Consider the following 24,251-nt stretch of genomic DNA (forward strand, 5'->3'; position numbering starts at 1 on the left):
TGGTGAATGTAGTCAGTTCCAGCGCATGGACTTCAGGCTGTAAAAAAATAATTCTATTTCTGTCACATCTTCCTTTTAATTATGAGGGAGGGCTTTACTGGTTCTGCTGCTTTCCAACATCACTGCCTTGTTCTCTGAAAAGGTTAACAATCAAGAAAATTCACGATTCCACCTGCCCTCTCCACATGTACTCACATCTCAGGTTGATCTGAGCTTTCTTAATTGCAAGACCAAAACACCTTAATGCAAATATTCCTCTTGCTTCCATCCTGGGTAAGCAGTAGTTATTTATAAGTCCAGCATGCTGTGTCTGTCTGAGGCTGCCACACGCTGTTCAACGGCATCCTGATGTTTACTTGTGCCTACTTTCCTTTATAGATATTCTTATCCTGTGCTGGTACTGCTGTCTGCTTTTAAGATGCACAGTGAATGGTGATGTTGCTCTCTACATATCAAACACAATGCATCCCTTTAGATTTCATAGTTCACTGTGCCCCAGGTGCTGTTATTATCAGTCCTGACATCATTCATTTGATATGATGGGCCCTGTCTTTCCATTTATCTGTAATGGACAGGAGATTTTGAATCATTTTATCTTCCAAGCACAGCAACATCTTTTCTTTAAAAAGTGACTTTCCTCTCTTTCCACTTCTCGCTTTCTTCCTGGTCTAATATCTTGTGCATTACATTTATCCCCCCCATGTCTTTATTTCATATTTCCTTTTCCCTTTTGTTTTAGTGTTTTTTTTTTTGTTTTGGTTTGTTTTGTTTTTTGGTGTTTGTTTTCTTTTTTCCCCTCTCCTCCCCATGTGTTCCCTTCTCTCTTTTTCCCCTCTCATTTTTCTTTCCATGCAGGGCATCGAACCAGTCTTACAGCAGCCAACTGAAGGGTTCTGTTGACAATATCAGCCTTGGGTTAGGACTAGTTCATGTCTCCCAGTCCAAAGACATTTCAGAATTCAGTACAGTTGGAAGCTGAGGCGCTCAGGGATCTTTTGCTTTGCTCTTAAACCAAGCAGACCTAAGGGTGAGAGAAAAAAAGAGGATGAATCTTCATTAAAACTTGATGTCAGACTTCGAGGTACAAGATTAAAAGCAAGGTCTTAAAATTGCAAACAGACTTAAAATATCATTCTGTTTTTAACTGAATAGGTCCGTGCTTTAGCAACTTAACCTCTTTCTCATTAACTCTCTGTGAGGTGTCCCTGCCTTCAGAACAAGGTCTAATGCTTCTCTTAGAAGTGCATTTACTGCCTGTGTATTCAGAAGAGAAAACTCAACCTCATCTTTATGACTGTGGTGTATCAATTTGAGATTTTAAGGATCTGGCTTTTTTAGAGTAGTTCTCCCATTTGCAGTTCAGAATGACTACCTGCCTTTATACATCTTTAGAGGTGCGGCTTGCAGAGGTGCAGGAGTATTACTGATGATGTGTACTGATATTTGAAACCAACAGTCATCAACAAATTCACCTGTGGTTGAGTTTTCTTTGCTCACAGCCAGTCACAGGAGAGCTGAGCGTGTTCCCTCAAATCTTTGCTTCAGGGTGTGGGCTTGACTACTTTCTGTTCATTTTCCAGGGCTGCATGGCACTAGTATACCTGAAAGGCAGACAACCCAAGCGTTTCTTTCCTCAGACAGTTGTGAGTGCTGGGTGCTTTGCTGTGGATCACTGTGGCAGTGTTTTCTGGCTACGTACGTTTTTAGAACACCTTAGTTATGCTTTGAGGGTCCCATCTTCTACCAGCTCTGTGGCTTTTCCTGAGTTATTCTAGAACTACTTACAGAAACGTTACAGCCCCAGAGTCTGCTTGGAGGAGAAGGTCAAAAGTGTTTGGTCTTGATTGGTGGGAGAGATGTGTGATATTTGTACAAACTACTTCAAATTGTGGAACTGATCCTTTCTACAGTAGCACTAATGGATCGTGTATCTCAAAGGTTGTGGCCGAACGTTTAATGGAGCCACTTCAGTTCTTATGTAGAACAAAGGAGCAAATAGTTTCCTTTTTTCTGTGCTCTGGTAGTCAAGCAGTACCCCAGGAGGCAGCTAACAGCTGTCCCACATGCTGACCCCCGTCAAAGAACTGTTTAAAGGTAGAAAAGGAGGTAGAGCTATAACAGAAGTTCAATCCAAAGCATCAGACTTGTGAGCAAGAGAAATACAATTTAATTACGGGTAATCTGTTTAGAGGTAGAGGTGGGGTTTCCTTTACTCTATTGGAATTCCTTGTGGCAAACATTTTCATCACTTGGTTTGAGCTGCTGGGAGTCCCATCCAGGCTGTCACGTAGTCTCACTAATGCTGCAAAGGAGAGAAGACATAAAGCACTTAAAGCAAATACAGTAGCTTGGAACTACGTTGTGAGAAATGCCTTTGGTTTGAGAAGTGAATTTCATTAAATCTTGCCAAATGTAGAAAGCCAGTCTCAGCTTTCCAGTCTCTTTATTTGCTATCAGCACTTGAGATCAGCTTAATATTTTACCTTCACCCTTGGATGCAGAGCATAATGGACAAAACCATTATCTGCGAATGTCATCGCTATTAGGAGAGGAAGAGAAGGAGGAAAGGAGCAAGGGAACAGAGCTGGTGGGGATCTCCAAAAATAAACAGCCTATAACAGTATGGTCAGAGGGAGTGAGCGAGGTTGGAAAAATCAGTGTCTCATAATTTAATTAAAGTTCTGCATCTCCTTCAGAGCTATGGCTACAGGCTGCCAGGCAGAGGGCTAATATCTAAAGGTCATTCGAATGAGCGAAGATACTAATCACTGGAGGACAAAACTGAACTCTGCCTCCCAGTTCTTGCCTTCTTGGTGAGATTTTACCTTCCTTCCATTATAAATTAGCCTGTGAATGTCATGGGGCAATTGAACTGTCATAGAGTCTCCTCTAGGAAGAACCTCCTTTTGTATCAGAATGATGGAATTGGTAAATTGCAACATGGGCAGAGTAAAGACTGAAGAGTGAGGGTACTGTGACCTATGAACATGTCAGCATGCTGTGTACAAGATGTGCTTGTGAACCAGCCCTACATTCCAGACCACAGTCCATAGCAGAATCTAATGCTGCAATGAGAAACACTGCAATGCAACAGGATCGATTAGTTTTTCTTGCCTCCTTTTCTAAGAGAACATCTAATTTCTTCTTGTGTTCAGAAAGAAGAATAATTTATATATATATTTACAAACTGGCTTTTTGTTTAGTGACTTTTAGAATGGAGTTACGCCTGCTGGAAGGAAACTGTGTATGCACACAAGTTCTTGGCAGAAATACACTTGTAAATCTCAGCTGAGCATCTGTTCTCTTGCAGGTCAGGAAAGGTGAGCCTGCAGGTAACTTTGCCTGAAGGGCTATTAAGAAACATAACAGAAACGGTCATGTTTTTACATAGAATATTTGGTAGAAGCATTCAGTGACTTCTCATGCTTTTGTTACTGGCAATATTTTTCAGCTTTCAGAATGAGCAATGTAGCAGCTGTGGGTTATGAGGAAAAAAGGGAATTCAGGTAACACTGAAACTAGAGTAAAGTCAGAATGAGTCTTGTGATGTTGCCAGAAACCCCAAGATGGCATCAGAGACCTTGTTTTTCTCCATTAGAAACGTATGACATTTTTAGTGGATTTTATTGTTTCTTTGTTTTCCTTTCTTAACCAGTTCTCCATTGTATCTAGTATTTTTTGAAGTATTCCAGCCTTAAGACCTTTTTTCTGCAAGCATTATTTGCAAGGCTCACTGATAACGCTGGATGCAATGCACCCCAGTTGCAATGCGAGATTCTATCTTCAGACCGCCAGATTGTGTCCCCAGGAATACATCTGTACTTATTCTGTGACTAGGAGGCTGGAACAGCAAAGCTGGATGTAACTCTGTAGCTAGAAATTTGTCCAGTACTTACAATAATTAGGCTCTGCAGTGCACACAATCACTAATGAGGGAAATTAGTCAGATTCTGCAAAATTGTACAATGATGTGCTGCTCCTTACAATCAAATATCCTGCAGATTTTTTCACTGATCACTGAGTCAGGAGCAGAATATTTTCAATCCAACTAATGAAAACACTTTCTCAGTGCAAATCTAAGATCCTTATTTAGCTTTTTATCCAGTCTTTGCAGTGAATCTAGGTAATTGTTCCACATAATGATGTAGCATGCATCAAGATCTTCTTGATGTGCTTCAGATAGCTACATTTCTCATGAGCGGAGGAGCTTAAATGAGATATCCAGCTCATCTCATTTAAGTGCATACATATTTCAGGCTGGTCGAAGAGATTCAAGCACCTGTCTTCAATTAGAATGAGTAGGAGTTGGATGTACTTATTTGCTGTGGAGGTTTTGAGAAGCCTTTGCTGTGCACGTAAGCTGGGTGAGTTTTGTAGATAGCGCAGAATTTAGAGCGTTTCCGAAGGTAATTTTGTTTGTAAGTGGTCCTGATTGTGTATGTACTTAAGTAAAGGAAAATCTGCATTTATTTTCAGGGCTGTAACTGTCTGAATTCTGGAAGGAAAGGGGATGATAAAATCTGCATGGTGGTACGCACCTCTGAAATGTACCGACTGTTGATTCATTCCAACCCAGTGTTAAAAGTCTTTGATCTGTGTTTTAATTGGCATTCCCCATCTTTGTGCCAGGTCTTGCCAGAATCAGGAACTCTTTGGAATCAACTTTTGTTTGTGATGTGTTGCTTTGTGATTTCAGCCACCGTTGTTCCTTGAGTGGAGATGATCTGAACAGGCAGTGGCTGACTCCCAGTTCTCAGCTCCATCCAACAATTTACCACACCAAAGGTCTTCTGTATTATCTGCGCAGCATCAACCGGGCCCCTGTGGTGAGTAACTCCCTGTATCTTCTATGGGTTATTGCACGCAGATGGATTATTGCAGTTGTGTCAACAGCCCTGTTTTATGGTTAGAGATGTGGAAAGCATACTATACCGCTATACTTTCATCATTGTGGGGTGTTTTTGAAAGTCTTGGGTTATCTACTGAATCTTCTAACCAACTCCGAACTTCAGAGTCTTCGTGCACCTGCAGAGTGAATACAAATTCCTTACAGCTCCTTAGTATCCTCGAAGTACTTCAGCTAAAATAGATATTGTTAGTAAGTTATTGTTATCTTTCTGGCAATGACAGGAGAAATTCTGTGAAGACATAGTCTGAATGGATCATGCAAAAGCCCAAACTGGAGCAATCTGTGCAATCAGAGAAACACAAGTTAGCTTTCAAAATGGTTGAACTTTTCTGCTGCTTCAGTGAGAAGAAAATGACTTTTTGGGGGAACTACCGGAAGTTCATGAGGGGTGATACTACTGGCATATGTCTGGGATCTGTCCCCATCTGTTCGGTCTTGATGCCCAACAGAATGAATAGTTCTTAGACCTCAGGATAAAAAAAAAAACACTGATGGTTTCAAATGTTGATGAACAGAATGGAAGTGGATGGAACAGCAAGTTGGCTTCTTATAGCCCCAGTTAGGCAGGAAATGTCCTAAGATGCACTGTTCACTCTGGTCTTGATGAGAAAATCCTCAGACAAGGTGAAAATGTCTGTGAGTTTCTTTAAGTGAATATTTGTGGAAATATGCTATTTTTGGCCTAAATGACAGCCCTGACATCGAGCTCTGCACTCCAAGGAATCTACTGGAAGTTCAGCTTGTATCTGAGAGTTTATTCCACCTACATTTTCTTTGGGTTTTGAGCTACATCTGATCAGTTTTGTTTTATTGTGCTAATCGTATTGGGCCTTTTTAATTTAAATTTATCATAACCATCCCTGTCACATCCAGATGCATGAAGTTGAACATGCGCCCAGTGGAAGTTTTCATCTTGCTGAGTGAAGTAAGACTATTGATCGTATCATGTCTCTCACTCACAGGCAGTATGTCAGACGTGGTAAACTGATTTTTTCTTTGCCTTTGAAGAGTACATTGATTTTGGTTTATACATGCTCGCAAATGTCTTTTCCCAACTCCAGAAGAAGCTGGATTTCTTCTGCCCTGCACTCACTGCCAAGATGCCATGAAGGCAATTTCACTGATAGCCAAATGATTTCTGTGGAGTGAATTAGTTTAATTTATCTTGGGGATGCGCAAGCAGTTTCTTCAAAGGAAAGGAAAGCTTCTTGAAAGTGAAAAGGAAATAACTTTAAAGTTAGCGGCCTTTCAAACCAAACCCATTTTAATTGGTAACTTCAGCCATAGAAAACAGCCATCTAAGTGCTTTATTTGTTTATTTATTTTTGCTTCTCTTGTTGGTTTTGGAAACCCTAGTAAAAGAAGGGGCTGGATACGCTGTAGTATTGCAACTCTCCACTGAGGGTGGTTTCTTTTCAACTGAGAGCAGCGGGAGTATCAGAGAGCTAAGCTTGGGAGCAGCTAGGACTGAAGGGGAAAGAGATGTTGCTTTTTCCCCTTGAGCATTCGTGGTGAGGAAATGTGCAGTTTGTGAATTACAGTTGACAGTGCACTTGCAGGATGCAACAGGAAAAGTGTAGCTCTTACAGAGGGATCAAGCTGCAGCAAAGAGCAAGTTACTTTTGGAGGGGACAGGAAGATGCTGTTAGGGACCAGGAGACACAAAGCGGTGTTTACTTTTTGAGATATTCTATCAAGGTTGGAAACAGAATCTGACTGCAAGTACATAGCTTTTTGTGAGCAAAGCATCCTAAACGTGTCTACCTCAGCAGTCTGAGATTGGGTCCTCTCACGAAGCTACTAAGGAAAAAAAAGAGTATTTGCATCCATTTTCTGTCTTGCTTTTCCTTTGTTTTAAAAGCTTCTTGATTCTGTGAGTCATGAGGGGGATTGTTTTTGAGTTTGAAAGCAGTCCTTACCTTTGTGGTGCTCAGTGCTGGCACATTACTTTAAATAGATAAAAATTTGCATGTGTGTCTTGAGTCATACCCCAGTGAACACCAGACTTGGAATTTGACTGTGTGTTGGTGTCACAGCTGTACAAGAAGGATAGAGAGAAAAAAGGGGTGGGTAGGTCTCAAGTTTACCTTGTGGTTGCCCAGGCTTAACCCAAGGAAAGTTCTTCATTGGGTGCTGCAACTATAAAATACAGTTTTGTCTTGGCTGAGTGGTGAGGCTTGAGCTACTCTGTAGAATAAAAATAGAGCAGAAGAATGCATTGTAAAAACAAAAACAAAACGATTTGTTGCCTTGTGTAAGGTAACCTAAAGAACTACGTCCATCATTGAGAATGTGCATCTGACGGCCCCATGACCAAGTTACACGCTGATCACACCAATATGGTGAGCTGTAAAATGGCGTTTAATGAACCGTGTGAGACCCTTATATAGGGCTCCAATTTCAGCCTCATACATATACATTACCGAGCACGGGGAGGCCTATCGCGTTACATCCCGTGAGTTCGTGCCGCCTAATACATCATTTCCCCCTCTCCATGCTCGATAAAGTATGCCCCGTTACATCCCGAACGCTAATCCTTAATCCTAATATAAAAATGTTAGTCTCTATAATTTAAACTTAATAAGTTATCTAAAAAGTGAGGTAGACAAGCTACAGAGGTAGGTAGTGCAATATCTAATAACATCAGTAGTTTTCTAATGATTATATCCAAGGCATCTTGGGTTTATACAGTTCCTTCTTCTTCTCAAAGTTTATCATATACCCGTTGGTACTCCATTTTTTCGTTAAACATTCTTTCTATCATACGCTGTAAACAACCCTGGACACACTGAAACAAACAAGGTAAGCAAATCATTAAAGCTAAAAAGAATAAAATACCTATGATTAATACTTTGAGAAACTGCTTAAGCCATGGGCCCAGATTACCAAACAGTCCCTCCAACCAGCTTCCGAATGCATCATCTATTGCGATCTTCTTCGTGTGTTCTTGCATCCATTCCAACTTCCTATGTATCGAATCGCTGTGGTCGCTCAGATTGAAACAACACATCCCTTCAAAGTCCTTGCACCCGTGCCCTTGAGCAAGCAGCAGAAAGTCAATTGCAGCTCTATTTTGAAGAACAGCGTGTCTGATGTTGTTAACGTCCATCAGGAGTTCCGACAGGACTGCTGTGGTGACATTAGCTTGCTTCACGGACCAGCATGCCAATCTCTCAATTTCTCTTAGGGCCTGGGCTGAAGCTACTCCCGGAGCTAAGACGGATGCAAAGATTCTAGCTGTGGGACCCCACAGCTGAACCTCATCACTACAATCCTGGTCCAATGTTTTTATTGACCTTTTCTGGCGTCGAGCTCGATCGATCTTTTTCATAACACTTATCATTGCAGTGTGATTGGGAGCCAACAATGTCAGCTTTCCCAAATAACACGGCCCCCCAACTGGATTCTTTGGTATCCCTTGCCAAGCTCTATCCCCACATATCAAAAATATGTCCTTAGGAAGGGCCTTGGCTGTACCATTGCAGTTTATTCCTTCCCCAGCTAAAGGTTCCTTTCGAGAACAACAACCAGAACATGCCAGATCGTCAGGGCCCCAGTAGCATGAGAGATTATAGGTGGACCCGTTAGGATGACGTACCACATACTTCTGATTATAAGAGAGCCACCTCCCACCCTGCTTTATGCATTGGTCTGCAAATCCATTCTTGGAGCCATCCCCGGAGCAGGGACGGGAGAATCTCTCCACCCTTTCAGCTGAGAAACCACAATATGCCCCTGACAAGCTATATGTGTCAAATTGAATGGGGTTAAGTAAAGTAAAGGGTTCCGACCCAGTTGTTCCCGAGAATGGTGCCCCATTCCCGAGTAGGCCTTCCCATACCCTGCGATTGGACAGTTGACCCGGTGTCCTAAAACCCGAAAAATACAAACATCTAACCGGGCGTTCCCACTTTTGAGAGTTCTTATTCCATGTTACGTTACCAACCGATTGGGATCCAAGAAGCTGCAACTCTGGTGGATCCCAGGGCAAGGAGGTGTTCAAGGATCTAATAAAACATGCAGACATTCTGGCCCAGTCAGTGAATTTAGACTCAAATGCTTTCATAAAGAAAACTTTGTCCACTGCATCTCTCTTGCAGTTGTTCTTATGCACATATCCGTTGAACTCCTTTGGGTCCCACCTGGGTACACCTATAAGGCATGTTCTAAATGGTGATGTGGCTGACTGCAGGCTAAGGCAGAAATCTTTCTGCCCAGTTCGATTAGACCATGTAACCCAAATATTTTCTGGTTGTGATGTTAAGTGAATACCCTCTCCCCCGGTAATGAATGCAATTACACAAAGACACACAGCAAGTGATACAACAGATGTCCTTCTCGTTGGTACTAGCAGCAGTTCTTTATCTGTTCTTTTTCCTTTTTCTGAAGAGTCACTTCGCGGTTGCGGCTGGTGGGTTCCCATCAACCATGCCTGAAAAGAATCCTTTATAACAGAAGTCAGCGCTTCCTTAGGCAGTTCCGATCCTTCTACTGCCCGTATCAATCGATTGGCAAACTCAGAGAATGACTCTGAGGGACCCTGCATAATCTCTGACCACGGGGCTACAGGCTCTGCTTTTCTTATAAAGTGTATAAAAGCAGAGGTAGCCGCCCCCGTGGTGGCAAGCAGCTCTCCTGGGCGGAGGTCCCTAAGCTGCCTCTCTGCAGATCCAGCCAAATCCGCAGATGAACCTGAAAGCCTCATTAAATCAGTTTTTGGATCTCCCTCCTTCCCATTTGCTGGATGCTGTGGATCGCGCGCAGCCTGTGCTAAAACAGCTTTGAGTTGTATTATCCACTCCTCCTTCCACACAGTAAACTGTACTGGTTCGAGGGCTACTCTCATAAGGCTTTCAATATCATATGGGAGTAGGGGACCTGGGGCTACGAGAGCCTCAAAGGCACTCATTGTCATCGGCGATCTCAATCCCTTTTTGTCAATCGCCTCTATAAACCGAGCAACTGCTTTTGCTTCCAAAGGTACCCAAACCGGTCCCTCCTGTTTGACTACAATTGGGAACATAGCCCAGTCCCGCTCCTTGAGCCCCACCTCTCGCATTGTATCGCAAATGTCAGTCCAATCAGTGGGCTTACGCGATATCTCTCGCTCCTCCCACTTCTCCCCCCTCCTCCGGGGAACCACGACCGACTGGGTGGGGACAGGCAATTCCTTCCGTTCCTCCCCTTTCTCCTCCCCCTTCGCGGGAGACGAAACCGACGGGGTGAAGGCAGACAGTACCTTTTGTTCCTCCCCTTTCTCCTCCCCCTCCACGGGAGGCGAAACCAAAGGAGTAGGGGCAGGCAGTACCTTTCGTTCCTCCCCTTTCGCGGGATGAGGTCCCTCCTCCGGGGGCGGGTCTAGGGGTGGCTTAACGCCTCCACGGCGCGCCTTCCCCCAATGACTCTCCCTCCCTCGGACAGGACCCACCCCCCTCAGGTGAACGAAAGCTCTGCAAACAGGAGTATAGGCGGGGATAATATGGCGGCGCCTCCCCAGATGAGGCAACTTCCGCCATCCCTTCCGGAGTTGTTTCGGGCGCCGCCATGGCCATTGTGAAAACGGCCGGCGTGGTCGGCGCCATCTTGGGTACGGAGTCGCCGCAAGGGAGCGGTTCCTCCGCACCCTCCGGGACCCCAGATGTCCCGGAACCCACCCCAAAAACCCCATTCGCGACTGCCTGGATCTTTTTCTCCTCCTTAGCCGCTTTAAGCGCACCCAGGACCAAAACCCAGGTTTTTAACTCCTCCGCCTTATAATCGTTTGTTGCTCTTAGGAGCAGGGCAGCGGTGAAAGATTCCCACCGCTCCGAATCGAGCAAATTACAAGGGGAGGGTGAAAGCTCCGCTTCCTGCAAAAAAGTAATAACGGCAACAATCTCCTTCTTAGAAGGAGCATTCCTACCGCAGTGGGTTTTACAAACCCGTAATAGTACCTTTGTGACAGAATCCATGTTTTTTCTGGTGCTCGACACCGTACGTCCTCGCACCCTTTGTATATATACCCGGGCCCAAAGTCCCACGGTCTTCCACGGTCTCACCGCAGGATAATCAGTAGCTGCAGCCAATATATCGCCCCTCCGGCGCTTCCACGGGATCTAACCGTAGGATTCGCGTCCATCTCGCGGTTAGCCGTCGCACACTTACTCTCAGGACTGCCTCACACGGGGCACCAATTGTTGCCTTGTGTAAGGTAACCTAAAGAACTACGTCCATCATTGAGAATGTGCATCTGACGGCCCCATGACCAAGTTACACGCTGATCACACCAATATGGTGAGCTGTAAAATGGCGTTTAATGAACCGTGTGAGACCCTTATATAGGGCTCCAATTTCAGCCTCATACATATACATTACCGAGCACGGGGAGGCCTATCGCGTTACATCCCGTGAGTTCGTGCCGCCTAATACATCACATATCATTTCAAAACAGCGCACACAACTGAGTTGGGTCTGTTGAGACAGCGCAGTCAGAGCTGCTAAAATCAAAGTCTGGATTATGCATGCATTTGTTCTGCAGTTCCAAGAACACGCATGTATAATACAAATTCAACAACGTTCTACAGAATGCCTGTATTTAGGATCTCGAGAGCCAGCTGATGGACACTGGGATGACTGAGATCCTGTCAATACATTTAACTCCATCCTATCATACAGTCACATTTCATTCATTTTTTCAGGAACTGTCTCTTATCATTGTAGTCCCGTCACCACTGCTGGATGTGAGCCCAGCCACACAAAAGCAGCTGCTGGTTTTCACTGCAGATACTGCAGTAAGGAGAAACAGCCTCCGGACTGGACCAGCTGAGCGTGGCCCTACCAGGATTTGCTCCAAAGGTCTTATTACAAGTAGTGCTTCCCGATGAAATACATGGGGGTCCTCCTTTGATTCCAACCCCAACCCACCCCACCATGTCCCCTGATAACATCCATCAGGGCCACATCTCCACAGTTCTGAACACCTCCAGGGATCCCACCACCTCCCTGGGCAGCCTGTGCCAGTTAATTCTGTGGGCAGACCTGCCAGTATGAAATATTATGCTAACATGACAAAGAGAGAGAAGAAAAGCAAAATTAAGACTGACAAGCCTTGGCAGGAAGTTCTGTTCTCCATCAATTTAGTCCCTGTGACTCTTCACAGGTGTTTTCTACATTTTGGATCACTGCTACAAAAAGAGCTGTTGACATCATCTCCCGTGGCTACCCTGAGAGAAGAGCAGGAAGGCTGGGATGCTCTTTTTCCTATCTTTCCCTTGATTTCCTCTATATCTTAGGGACAAATCACAGCACAGAACACAGAAATCAAATGGCTCTACAAAGCAGATTGGCCAGTTCAAGTCAAAACAGCCACTGAAAACACCCCAGATGCTGTCTGACAACAGCTGGACTGTCGGGGACTCAGGTGAATGCAGTCTGCTGGCCCTGGCAGGAAGAGGACAGCCCAGAGTATCACATACCTTTCACTGAAAGCTGATAGAGCATTTTATCTCACAGATGCACTGATAACTTGCAGCATCATCCATTGAGTCGTTGTGAATTTTCAGGGTGTGTTTCTCCCCCACAATTTGCAGTTCCTATTTTTCACTGGCCTTGAGCTCCTTCCCATCCTTCATCCACTCCACAGTAGCACCTGTGTCTGAAAGCTCAGCCTGCAGTTTGGCTTCCTCACGCAGCCGAGCGCAGATCTTTTCTACATCTTTGCTCTTCTTGGTAAATCTCACCGCAGCACCTGTCAGGAGCAAAGGCTGCGTTATTTCAATTTATATCAGGCTAACGTGGTCAATGTTTGCTGCAAGATCTCTGAAAAAGTATCACCTTCTGTTTCTGCACTCATCATTGTGTCAGTGCTGAGCAATTCAAGATATTTCATTTGGTCTTCTTGCTGGATTTACTAAGTAAAAAACAACCAAACATCTCCTTCTACTGATTAATAATGCTCTAAACATGCTTCTGCAGAGGTTTCCACCCAATGACAAACAGGTCCTCCCATAATGAATGTTTATTTGTTCTACTTTGTCATGCAAAGCTGATTGATAGAGATACTATTGTAACGATTGCTCCCCTACTTCTAACCCATTCCGGCACAATCAGAAAGGCTGTCTGAACCTGGAGCTGAAAATACTGCTCTATGGTGATGCAGTGGTAAACCTGCTGACTGAATGCACTGGCCAAGAGCTGTGAACTGCAGACATTCATCAGCTGGCATGAAGCAATCTGGTTCAGATACCAAGCAGCTGGGTAGATTGGCTTACCCTACACTCAGTGCTATCATGTTTAGGTCATTACCAGGACTCACGTCAGTCCATCGGATGCAGTTTCAGGTATTTGGTACAGTCAGTGAATGCCTGCAGCCCCAGTTCTAATCATCAGATCACAGCAACTATGCCTTGACTGTAAGAGGAAAGGAGAAGGATCAAAGCAAATACCTCTCACTCTCATCTTGGTGCTGACATCAACATTTGGGGCAACAAATTTCACTTCTGCTCCATCATCGTTCTTGGTGACGTTCTTTATGATTAGGCTGTGAGTAGTTAGGTACAGCTTCACCAGTTTTTAGGGGGATTTCACAGCCAGGATTGTTTCTGAGGAAGAAGAACATAGATGTCTTAATGCTCTTGAGATGCAAGTCTGGTATCTCAATTAGAAATGGAAGATTAAATCATAGGTACATTTCTACTTCTCCCTCTGCATGAGTGCTAGAAGAAGCACTTCTATGCTTAAGATCTGTTAGAGAAAGTTCTGCCTCTTGCACATGTGAGATATCAAAAGATAAGGATATTCATGTCTCTGTCACAGAAACAGAACTTGTATCACTTCAGTGGTAGCTGGAGGTTGATAGGAGATAGGAGAACTAGGAATAAAGGAAAGCCTTTGGTGTGTTAATGCACTACTATCCTTAAAGTCAAAGGAAACATCTTTAGGGAACTAACACAGCTGCTCATGGGGTTTTTGTGCTTACCAAGGTGCACGCCCCCTGGGAATTCCAGATACAGGCTCTGTCCATGCGCATTGACTGCAGACACTTGGAACTGATCATCAGCCTCTGCAGACAGATTTACAGCCCCTGCACAGCTCTATATAACAGTCTTATAGAACTACCTCTAGTAGAAGCAATCTCCACACAGAGATCCTTTCCCAGCACACTCCGACACGGGGGGGGGGAAAACGGGGAGGGGGCAACATACATACAAAGCGCCGGGGGGGGCCCGTAACTGACCCCCACCCATCCTTTAAAGGGGTGGGGGGTCCGTTTTAATGGGGGTGAGCCGAGACCACCTTCACCCCCCCCCCCCATCCCCACCCCATCCTTTAAAAGGGGGGTGTCCATTTTGGTGGGGGGGGGCAGTGACAATCCCCCCCACACCCCATCGTTTAAAGGAGGGGGGGTACGAGACCACCCCCCCACACCCCATCTTTTAAGGGGGGGGGGGTCAGGGGCTCATGGGGGGCAGCACAACGTGCACAACATTGGGGGGGGGGGCTTTAAAAGGGGGGGTTACAAAAAGCACAGCTCTCAACTATAGATGGGATTGGGGGGGGCTCAATCGATGGGGGGGGGCCCTTCATGCAGGGGGGGCACAGCGTAAGGCAGCGGCTTTGAGGAGGGGGGTTGGGGCTGTTTGGCCTTTGGGGGGGTTATTGTGTGCCCCACCCCCACCACCCCCACACACAATGGGGTGTTAATGTGGGGGGGGGGGGCTTAGATTAGTTGCGTTCCCTATAGCGCTGCCCCCCCCCCGTTATTAACTCCCCCGCTTTATCCTTACGGCTGAGCCCCCCCCCGACAGCTCCCCATTCATCTTGATGGGGGGGGGGGGTGTTGTCACACGACCCCGGCGCGGCTTACAGCACATCGTCGACCCCACCCCCACCCCCCATAACCCCACCCGGGGGGGAGGGGGCGATGTGGTGAGTGGGGGGGGATTCCGGAATTGGGGGTGGGGGTGAGCAAAGCGCAATATAGGGGGGGGGGGGGTCCTATAACTGGAGGGCAGCGGCTGCACATAGAGCCCGCGGGGGTCGGAGAGCAGCACTTTGGCTGGGGGGGGGGGGTCCACGGGGTCCGAGGGTAATGCTGCCCCCCCCCTTCAACACCCCCCACTGCCGACCCCCCCCCCGCGTTGCCCCCCCGCCCCAACCTCAGCTCCTGCGGCAGCTCCTCGTCGCTCTCCTCCTCCTCTTCCTCGTCTGGGGGGTCAATATGTGGGGGGGGGGGGTCCCATCGGGCAGCGGCAGCTCCGCCGGCTCCGATTGGCTGAGCCGCAGTGCGCGGGAGCGGCTGTTGTGTGCCGGTCGGTGGAGGGGCGGCTCTTCATGGAGCTGCCCCGCAGCCAACAACAGCCTGAATGAGATCCTGGAGTCCCAGACGCTGGAGGATGAGCTGGGAAAGAGCAGAGGCTCCCCACAGAAGGGCAAATCACGTCTGATAACGTGAGTGTGGAGCACAGCCAGCCCCTTCCTCACATGTGTGGGGCTTCCATGTTCCTCTGTGCCCATTGCAATGTGCCACCCCAATCCTGCTGCCCAGCCAGGAGTGGATGGGATGAGCAGGTTGGGATGCACAGAGCAGTGCTCAGACATTGCTGGGACATTTGTGCACTGCTGTTGAGCTTCCCTTTGTGCAGCAGGGGAGAGGATGGAGGTTTACAGGTGGATGGTTGTTCTTTCTATGGCATTGCACAGGTGGTAGAACCTTGTCCATTCCCAAACTTATTCCAGGGCATGCGGGAATTTGTGCAGTTGTAGTTCCTGAATTGTGCTATGTAAAACCCTCCTGTAAATGGGGATGTTTTGTAATGCCTGCTGGGGCTGCAGGCAGCATTGCCTTCCTCCTTAGGGGGCAGGTTTAATCACAAACCTCCCTATTTCCTATCACTAACGTCCTACAAACCATGTCTGGGCAGTGCTATCTCGGCCTGGATCTCAGCTCCTGAGACTGTCAGATGTGAAGCAGCAGCAGCTGGGACAGGGCTGGCTCTGTGTGCCCTCTGTGGGTCTGTGGGCACAGAGTGGGGCAGAGGGATGACTGTGAGAGGGAGGAATTGCCCAGCCACTAGAAAGAGGAAATCAGCTGAAAAGGGGAGATTTGAGAAGCACTGAGGCTGTGGCTGCTTTGACAGTAAGAAGAAACCAAGCTGTCACTGTGCAGATGGGAACTCCAGTAGGAGAGCTGTGGTGGCTTTACAGATGGCAGACAGCAGCTGGAGTGTAGAGCCAAGGGTAGGGGGGGGATCTTCCTCTTAGCAATGCCATGCAAAGAATGATGCAGACTCCTGCAGGGTCGGCTTTGCTGTGTGACCCTGGGTGGAAGCAGCTGGAAGGTCTCAGCCCTTCTGTGTTATCCCAGGAGCTGGGGCAGTGCTCGGTCTCATCCCACCTCTGCTAATAGCAAATGCAGAATCCCTTATCTGAGTGCCCTTTTCTCTCATGTAGAGTCACCAACCCTGGGAAGTTCACAAAAAGTTTGGGTGTTGTGTTGAGGGATGTGATTTAACTGGGAAGTATTGGTGATGGTTGGACTGGATGATCATAAGATCATCCAGATCATAAGATCTGAGATCGTAAGATCATAAGATCATCCAGGTCTTTTCCAACCTTGAAAATTCTATGGAGTTGTAGCAGTTGTAGCACCCAAAAAGGGGTGGCCAGCAGGAGAGGGAGGTGATTGTCCCCTCCTGCTCAGCTCTTGTGAGGCCATATTTGCAGCACTGTGTCCAGGCCTGGGAAGGATGTGGAGCTGTTGGGGGGGGTCCAGAGGAGGGCCACTGTGATGATCAGAGGGCTGGAGCAGCTCTCCTATGAGGAAAGGTGGAGGGATCTGGGCTTGTTTAGCCTGGAGAATGGAAGGCTGTGGGGAGACCTCATTGTGGCCTTTGAGTACTTGAAGGGAGCGTATAAACAGGAGGGGGAATGGCTGTTTATGAGGGTGGATAATGATAGGACAAGGGGGAATGGTTTAAAACTGAGACTGGGGAGGTTTAGGTTGGATCTTAGGTAGATGTTTTTTGCTCAGAGGGTGGTGACGCACTGGAACAGGTTGCCCAAGGAGGCTGTGGATGCCCCATTCAAGGCCTGCAGGCATTCAAGGCCAGGTTGGATGGGCTCTGTCCATGAGCATTGACTGCAGACACTTGGAACTGATCATCACCCTCTGCAGACAGATTTACAGCCTCTGCACAGCTCTATATAAGTCTTATAGAACTACCTCTAGTAGAAGCAATCTCCACACAGAGATCCTTTCCCAGCGCCCCTTTGTGACGTCATAACACCCCTTTGTGACATCATAATGCACCTTTCTGACGTCATAATGCCCCTTTCTGACGTCATAATGACCCATTGTGATGTCTTAATGCCCCTTTGTGACGTCATAATGCCCTTTGTGATGTCATAATGCCATTTGAGACGTCATAAGGCTCCTTTGTGATGTCATAATGCTCCTTTGTGACATGATAATGCCTCTTTGTGACGTCATAATGCCCTTTGTGACGTCTTAATGCCCCTTTGTGATGTCTTAATGCTCTTTTGTGATGTCACAATACCCCTTTGTGATGTCATAACGCCCCTTTGTGACGTCATAATGCCCCTTTCAGATGTCATAATGACCCTTTTTGACGTCATAATTCCCCTTTGTGATGTCATAATGCTACTTTGTGACGTCATAACACCCTTTGTGACGTCATAATGCCCTTTGAGACGTCATAATGCTCCTTTGTGATATCATAATGCTCCTTTGTGATTCATAATGCCCTTTGTGATGTCATAATGCCCTTTCTGACGTCATAATGCCGCTTTGTGATGTCATAATGCTTCTTTGTGAGGTATCTGTGGTGCCATTGATAATGAAGTGTGATGAACTGGAAGGCTTTCAGTAGAATTGCAGCCCTAACATAAACAATGACTTGAACTCTGGAATTCTGTGTAAAATCATTAGCTAGCTTGTGGTCCGGGTCTTCAAACCAAAGGCTGTGAGGTGCTGCTCTTGTTGACACAGGCTGTGAAAGATGACTTGAGCTCTAAGAGTAATTTCCCTTCTGCTCTTTATATGAACGTCAAATCCACAATTAGAATATTAAGAAGATAATATAAAAGTTTGTGCTGCTGGACTGAGGACTTCCATTAGCTGTTAGCCATAGTTTGGAACTTGCAAAGCAATCATATTGGAGCCTTGCTGGGCAACCTGCTCCAGTGTCTCACCACACCCACAGTAAAGCATTTCTTTCTAATATCCAATCCTAATCTACCTTCTTCCCATGTAAAGCCATTTCCCCTCATTCTGTTGCTACCTGCCCTTATGAAAAGTCCCTCCCCAGCCTTCCCTGTAGGCCCTCTTCAGATACTGGAAGGCCACTCTAAGGTCTCCTTGGAGTCTTCTCCAGGCTGAAGAGCCCCATCTCTCTCAGCCTGTGCACATAGTAGAGGTGCTTTCAGCCCTCTCTGATCACCTTCATGGCCCTCCTCTGGACCTGCCTGAACATCTCCAAGTCCTTCTTGTGTTGAGGGCTCCAGAACTGCGTGCAGTGCTCCAGATGGGGTTTCAGTGAGAGGAGTGTGGAGGGGCAGCACCACCTCTCTCGACCTGCTGGTCATGCTTCTGTGCTTTAAGCTTATGCTTTAAGGTCCTATATGCTTTAAGGTTTAGATAGTGCAGTCGCCTCACCTCTTCAGGTTTATCTGTGAAGGTCCTTTCCAAGTGAACCGTGCTGATCCAGACAGTTCGGACTGCTCATTAAAATGTTTTAGTAAGTTGGGCTGGTCCTACGAAGCAGTATGACTGCAGTAAGCAGTGTACATGGTGCGCTGTGAGTACTGCACACATTCCTCTTGGCAGCTTGTGGAACAGAAACTGTGCATTGTTTGGATTGTGTAAGTATTCCTGTTGGTCTCTTGTGATGCTTACCTTCCTAGAGCACCTTTCCTCGTTTGGCTCTACATATTTTGGTACCTTACTTGTTCTGTTTGGCTTAGCACGGAAGGTCTTCTTCTGAAGCATCCTCAGTCTTGGTCTGGGCAGCATACTTAGAAATGACATGGACGTTACATGAGTGGGTGGTCAAAGGGGGGAAGAACTCACCTTTCTGATCTGTTTCCTTTTAGAACACAGTCCTGGAGAGGATTTGCTTTCCTTGTTTCCTGGAGACTTGGATTCTTAGATGGTTTTGACTGCAGCTATTTCTGATGTTAATTCCTTTTTCTGTACTTTAGTAGCCAAGTGCACGTGGAGTGCTTTGGGAATTGTCTGAAGTTGCCAGGTTGCGTGTGATCACATATGTAACGTGGAGTTATGTGTGGTGCCAGTGATAATTAAGTGTGATGAATTTGAAGGCTTTCAGTACAATTTCAGCCCTAATGTAAACAGTGACTTGAACTCTGGAATTCTGTGTAAAATCATTAGCTAGCTTGTGGTCCGGGTCTTGAAACCAAAGGCTATGAGGTGCTGCTCTTGTTGACGCAGGCTGTGAAAGATGACTTGAGCTCTAAGAGTAATTTCCCTTCTGCTCTTGATAGGAACGTCATATCAACAATTAGAATATTAAGAACATAATATAAAAGTTTGTGCTGCTGGCCTGTGGACTTCCATTAGCTGTTAGCCATAGTTTGGAACTTGCAAAGCAATCTTATTTAGACTTTAGTGATGAAATCTTCTGATGAAATCCTCCTTCTAATTCTGCAAAAGAATCTCGATGGAACATTTCTGTCTGAAAAGGCTCTGGCATATGAAGATGTGCCAGACTGCAGCCATGTGCCAGATGCGTTTGGATCCATGGAATTTTCTGATGTAGCTTCAGTGTTTGAAGAATCTCCACTCGATCTAAATACTCAGAAAACAAAGCAGGTGTGTGAAGATGTACAGCTAGTTTCTTACAGAAAAAATACAGTTCTTAATCTAGAAATCTGCTTCTCATTGTATCTAGTGCTTACTCCATATTTAAGTATCTAGTGGACCTTGACCAAAGGAAGATAAAGATAGAGCAAAGAAGTATGTTAAGCATAAATTTTGTTGCCTTCTACCTGTAGGCCATGGTTGGTTTGACGTGATCCCTAACTCCAGTGTTTGGTTTGCACAGAAACAGCAAGCAAGGGAACAAGTAAAGGAGTCAGTGAGGATTTTAAAACACAATGGGAAGAGATAAGGCACAGTTAATAAGATTCTGGAGTTAGGCTGGAGGTAGGCAGAGGTTGAAAGGTACCAAAAGAAATTCAATCTTACTGTGTTGGACAAAAAAATCCACTGTGATATTATTCAAATTTTTAACTAAACCAAGTGATAATTCATATTTATGTTTAGATAAGCTGGTGAGGGTTAATCCTCAATGGAGAATTGAGATGAACAAATCAAAAAATGGCGTTTGACAGTCTATAAGAAACGAACTTATTCTAGGAGAGAATCAGAGTTTTCAACTGTTTTGTTCAATAGCCAAATAATGTATGATATTTTTATAAGCATTGTGTCTGACCTTCTCAGCTGTTAGAATTTCTTTGACAGTAACTTCTCCGGCTGTGATCAGAAAACCTTTTGTTCCGTCTCTGGCACCATTCGAGGCATGATACTCAACTGGGTGATATGGAATTCACACTGTCAACTCCAGTGACAAGAAAAGTGGCATCTAAGAAGCGTGCAAACACAGAGAATGTTGATGCAGAGTCAGCGTTAAGAAATGAGCTGCCCTTTGCATTTCCTGCTCCAAAGGCCTTCTTTTCGAAGAGCCAGACAGAGAAGCAAGTAGAAGGCATATCCTTTCAGGCGCCTACTTCCAAAGGTATGTTGTATCTAACAAATGGAAACCTAGAACATGTGTAGCTTAGGAATTTTTTATTTTAAATATGAATGCAATACTTGTAGGTCCTAAAATTCTGAAAGGTTTCAGTGTGGGGTTTATTTGGTCACAGCACATACAGCTGCCAGCCTGTACATCTGACAGTGTACTGCAAGCGGTTTAACCATATATCAGGGCACGGTACACGTCTGTTAATGATAGAAGTTCTCACAGTTTCACAAGGAGCATGCTTTGAGATGCATTCAGATAATGAGATAAGCGCTGTGTTCCTAAAACTAGCATGTGTCTCCACTCTCCATTGAGATCTAGTAGATAATTTCTTTAACAATTATGATGAGGGTTTTGTTTTGTTTTTATTTTTTTCTGGGCTATTATTTTGAGTGAAAGAAAAGGGTATGCTTTTATTTAAGCGAGCTTTTGATTGCATCATGCTTCTAAATTAAATGTAACCTACTGGATTCCTCATGATAGCATACGAGTACTTGCGTGTATCTGTTCTCCCTAGTAGAGGGAGAAGAGACTCAGTGAACCTGGACAGTGTTACCCAGGCTTGTGAGAACAGCTGAATGATTGTTGAGAACTGGTCAACTCGTGAGCCTGAGGCCTGGCATCCTCCATCCTAGGGTGGAACTTTACTGGAGCACGTGGGTGCCACAGCAACAAAAGGACTGTGTACAATAGACTGAGAGTTTGCTGAGTTTCTTGGTTGACAGAAAGCACAACTAACTCAGCAGCAAGTGACGTATTTGGGATAGGAGATGACAGCTGGACTTTGAACCTTAAGGACTGCCAAGAAAGAAGCCATCTGCTCAACCCCTGAGCTGCAAACTGCCAAGGAACTCCATACGTTGCCAGGAATGACAGGAGGGTGCCGACCATGGATACACAGCTACGGACTGATGGTAAATTTGAAACAGCTTGAAGTGAGTAAGGGATATCCAGGATGCACTGGTGCTCAATATTCAAGAAGCCCATCAATCTACACTGGGCCAAAGGATACCAGTTTTAATATGTCATGCAGTGTTTACTGTATTGGAGGCAAAAGGGGGACATTGGCTTTCACCCCAAAGATTCCCGAAATACCAGGCCATCCTGGTAGAGCAGGGTGATATAGAAATAATTGTAACTACTATTGCCAACCCAGTATCTTTCCTTAGCGGAACTCCCCTGGTGGAGAACCAGGATGACATCACTGCTTTGAAACAACTGATGCTGCACATTACATCCAGTCGGTCGGAGCTGAAGGACGAACCCTTAGAAGATGCAGAAGACGCCTGGTTTACCAGCAGCTGCAGTTTTGTGAGACAAGGAGGCTGTAAGGCAGGACATGCAGTAACTGCTACTGAGCAGGGAATGGAAGCACAACCATCAGCCGTGGGGACTACCCCTCAGAAGGCTGAAATAACTGCCTTGACGAGAGCCTTAATGATATGGACAGATGCTAACTATGTGTTTGGAGTGTCACACGCTCATAGTACCATCTGAAAAGAGCAAGGATTGCTCACACACAAGGAAAAGAGCATGATGTAAATGTACCAAGGGCTATTCTATGTTGTAGGGCACAGTTCTGTATCCAGGCCCAAGTCTGTGTGGGTGTCTCCTCTATCCACAAAGCTGCTCACACTGCAGGAGGCACAGGCTGAGAGGAGAGGCCAGAGCAGCTCTCCCACTGTGACACGGAGCAGCAGGATACAAGTAAAGGAAGGCCCCGCAGCTGTACTGGGAAGATTCCACACAGTCATCAATTTTTCATCTGAAAGGTAAAGAGGAATTCCCTTTTCTGCCCCTATCATCATTGGTCGGGTGAGTAGCAATGATGCCCGGTGTGCTTCCATCAATGGAGCAGAATAGGCGGAAGGCTGGGGTGCAGGCTGACCTCTGCTGAGGTGAGTGGGGGCTCAGGGTGTTGCTCAGTGGTAGATTTGTTCACACTGAGTTCTAACAGGAAACTTGCTCAACATCGAAGGCCTTGCAAAAGTCTGGCTGAGTGATGTCAGTTGCTTTTCCTTTCCCTACTGATGCTGTCACTCCACTGTAGAAGGCCACCAAAGCGACCAGGCTGCATGTCTCCGTTTCCGCTGTTTCTCCATTTCCTTCTTGTTGCTCCCTGTAACCAGCAGGTTCAGCCATGCTGCTTTCCTGCCTCCTCTGCTGTGTTTCGTGTGGTCGGGATGGAGCTCAGAGCTCCAGCTCTGAGAAAGGTTTTCTGAGAAAGTTACCATCTCTTTTCCATTCCTTTACCCCTAAAAACAGTTTTCCAGTGTCTCTCATGCAAGAATTCTTTGAACAGCCTGCAGCTGACTCTCCTGAAGCTCAGGGTCCTGACTTTGCTTTTTGCCAGGCACACATTCCTTGAGATGAGGAACTCTAGGAGGGCATGGTCACTACAGCCCTGACCACCTCCAGTCTTAACCCCTGCTGTGCACCATGTCCAGTAATGCTTCCCTTCTGCTTGGTGTGCTTAATGCTTGGCCCACAAAGTTATTGTCAGTGCACTCCAGCAGGCTCTCAGACAGCTTGCAGCAACTGGGATTGGTGCTGGGTGGTTGCTGGGAGGTGTCTCAGCAGAAAAGCTGGGCTGGGGTGGGCGTGCTGTGTCAGTCCTCATCGCAGCTGGCAGAGAGAGTTAGAGGAGGGTGATGGGTGCTGCCTGCTCTCAATGCTGCTGCACTGAATTTGGGGCACAGCAGCACACTGGTGAGTGAGCTGGGAGGGAGACGGACTGCTGCTGTGCATGGCTAGGCCAGAGCTGGAGGATTGTCAAACACGTGAGTCGTGCTGGTGCAGCCATTGCAGCTGCAGCAGGAGTAGAAGACAAAGAGGATTTGTAGAGGACAGAGGGTGGTGACTCATGGTTTGATGTCCAGGTGGAGGCCGATAACAAGTGGTGTCATCCAGGAGTCTGTCTTGGGACCAGTGCTTTTTTACATGGTTATCAGAGACACCAATGATGCAATGGAGTGCACCCTCTGCTGTTTGCTGAGTGGTGCGGCTGATGCAGTGGAAGGAAGGGATGCCATTCAGAGGGAGCTCAACCGAGAGGTTGGCCTAGGTGAATTTAATGAGGTTCAACACAGCAAAGTGCAAGGTTTTGCACTTGGGCTGGAGGAATCCCAGGCATTTCTACAGACTGGGAGGAGCAGTCCTTAAGAGAAGCCCCGCAGAGAAGGACCTGGGGGTCCTGGTGGATGAAAAACAGAACGTGAGCCATCAGCGTGCTCTTGCAGCTCAGAGAGCAAATGGTCCCCTGGGCTCCATCAGAAGAGGGGATGGCCAGCAGGGACAGGGAGGTGATTGATCTTCATGATCCTTGAGGTCCCTTCCAACCCGGGCGATTCTATGATTCTGTGATTACACTCGCTGTCAGAAATAACGGCAGCTGTACAGATGTTGGATATATTTTGGGACAGTTCTTGTAACCAGCTGATTTTAAGACCTTGCCAGAGTTGAGAGTCTAAATTGAGTGTCAGAAGAAAGCTGGTAAAGTGGCTATTGCTCATTCTTTTTCATTTGCTGATTCTTTCATTCGGATTCCTTTTCCAAAGGAGATTCTGGTGATGGAAGCAATT

The sequence above is a fragment of the Coturnix japonica genome, unplaced genomic scaffold, assembly GCF_054131305.1.
Source record: "Coturnix japonica strain WE unplaced genomic scaffold, WE-NBRP24 Scf046, whole genome shotgun sequence".
Lineage (NCBI taxonomy): Eukaryota > Metazoa > Chordata > Aves > Galliformes > Phasianidae > Coturnix > Coturnix japonica.